Source organism: Vulpes lagopus, chromosome 13, assembly GCF_018345385.1.
Source record: "Vulpes lagopus strain Blue_001 chromosome 13, ASM1834538v1, whole genome shotgun sequence".
Taxonomy (NCBI): domain Eukaryota; kingdom Metazoa; phylum Chordata; class Mammalia; order Carnivora; family Canidae; genus Vulpes; species Vulpes lagopus.
The window spans coordinates 52,433,450-52,435,943 of record NC_054836.1 but is presented as its reverse complement, the minus strand read 5'-3'; positions in this window follow the sequence as shown (position 1 = coordinate 52,435,943).

Sequence of the window (2,494 nt, the reverse complement as noted above, 5' to 3'; positions counted from 1 at the left end):
GGGTCAAAGGAGTGGAAGAGATTCTTATATTTATTGTATTCCAGAAATTAATCCTTATCTCTATATCACTTAATACTAATAACCCCTGGGTTCATATTTCCAATTACACTGTACCTCATTAACTAATGAAAATCATTTATATGACCCTTGACTTATAAGTCAAAAAACAAACTTTAAGAAGAAACAATCACGATTTTTTTGTGAGCTATTTGAGAAAATAGAGAGCTTTTTCATCTGTGGAGTATAAGCAAATGAGGTCTAAGTAGGGATTACAGGAAGTATTTGTCCTTTTCAGATAGTAAACCTTACTGATGCTAATGGAGTAAGGTAAAAATCTTGGTACCCTGTTCACTCACTGTGTGAAGTACCATTTCTCAGGCATAATATAAAAAGAATTTCTATCCGTCCTACAAGATCCACAATTAATTATCCCTAACAATCAAAAGTAATACATTCCTCTGAGTCCGGAGTCTCAATTATTACAATTCCCTTTTAGCAAAGCTTATAATGTTGCCTTTTACTTTGCTGCAATTTATGGGGAAAGCAGTACAGTTACAGATTAGCTACTATAATTAGAAACAGAATTCAAAAGGAATTAAGAGCGTTTGCTTGCTTGTTGCGTTTTTCCGTAGAGATCATTCCAGCTGAATGACTTCTTGAGGCTATTCACCCATGTCTTCACCCTTTCAACTATTTTTTCAAAACTTCCTGCATCCAATATAATGAATTAATGATGTAATACCAGCTAGGTGAAGAATGGGTTTTAAACATAAATATAATGCCCAGTAAGAACAAAATAGTTAAAAAGAAACTGCCATCAAGGCAACAACTGGGTGGTGTTTTATCACTACCACAGACTTAGAGTAATAGGAGAATATGTCTAATCAGCCCTCAATCCAAAGCCTAGGGGGCCTAAAATGCGTCTGCTGCCAAGGTTCCACGAGCATTTGCTATATACTATGCAGAACAGCACATTCACAATGAGTGTGAGAGACCTTGTATTTCATGGATTTGAGTAACAGCAAATAGTAACAAATTAAATAGTTAATATTCAGTGAGGGCTTACTCCATGCCAGCTTCTAATCCCAGGAATTCCTTTAATCCTCATACTGTACGTATCAAATAGATACTGCCCTACCCAATTTTATAGATAGATAAACTGAGTCTTAGAAAGGCTTAGCATTGTCATACAGCTAATAAGCAGCCGAGGTAGAATTCTAACCAAGCACTTTGACCCACAGACCCTAACTCTTAACCACTAACCAGAGATATAGAAATAGAATTAAAGCGGGAATTGAGGAGTATTGATCTCTGGTCATTTTTTTGGTCAATTTTTTTTTTAAGATTTTATTTATTCATTAGAGGCAGAGAGAGAGAGAGACACAGGCAGAGGGAGAAGCAGGAACCATGCAGAGAGCCCGACGTGGGACTGGATCCTGGGACCCCAGAATCACGCCCTGAGCTGAAGGCAGCACTAAACTGCTGAGGCACCCGGGCTGTCTTTTCGGTCACTTTTAAAACGTTTCATTTAATCCTCTCACAATGCATTTTGTAAAAGGAAACTGAGTCTCAGAGAGAATAAACACCCAAATCCACAAAGCCAGCAAGGGGAAAAAAAGGAATATTCCTTATACTACACCATACTAGCTCTCTGCAGCTTGAAGACTAAACTGAGTGGCAGATATAAAAACAGAAATCTCACTTCAATCTACATACCAGTGCTGTTATAAGACAGTGACCAGTGGAACCTGCCTTGTAGAGATGCTGACAGGAAAAAGAAAAGAATCTATAAATAACACAAAACACAAAACAAGATATTTAGAGGAAAAGGATCTAATCATTAAGACACTGCAGTTTTGGGGTGTTTGTGTATATGTTTGTGTGCATATATACACATACACACGTGGGTGAACTCCTTGCTTTTTGGATTCATTCCATTCTAAACTACACCTTTCATTTTGTTCATGAAATCTGGAGTGGTTCTCAACTAGGGACAGTATCGACAATCAAAGAGTTGTTTGGCAACGTGTGAGGGCAGCTGGTAGTCCTCATGACTGGGGGATCCTACTGGCACCTAGTGGGCATGGGCTACAGATACTAAACATCTTGCAGTATTGTGTCTGCACAACAAAGCACTGTCCTACCAAAAATGCCAATACTGTTTGTCCAACATTCAGAAGTATTTAAAGGAAACCTTTCAAGTATTGCTAAGGAAAAAAATACATGATCCAGGTAGACTTAATCCACATTTTTGTCAAAGTACCGATGCTCCAAGTGGACAGAGGAAGTTAAGTAGGGATCTTTATAGACAGGTTCCTGAACAAATTACATTGTTTTAGATGCTTACTACATGTTATTTGTACATAAATAATATTATAGGGGAAATATGTAAGCCCAAATTTGGAATGAAGACTCAAAGTAAGCTCAGTCTAGATCATCAAGGATCTTTATATTTTAGCACAAAAGCTGACTTCCTACATATAAGGTAGTTTAT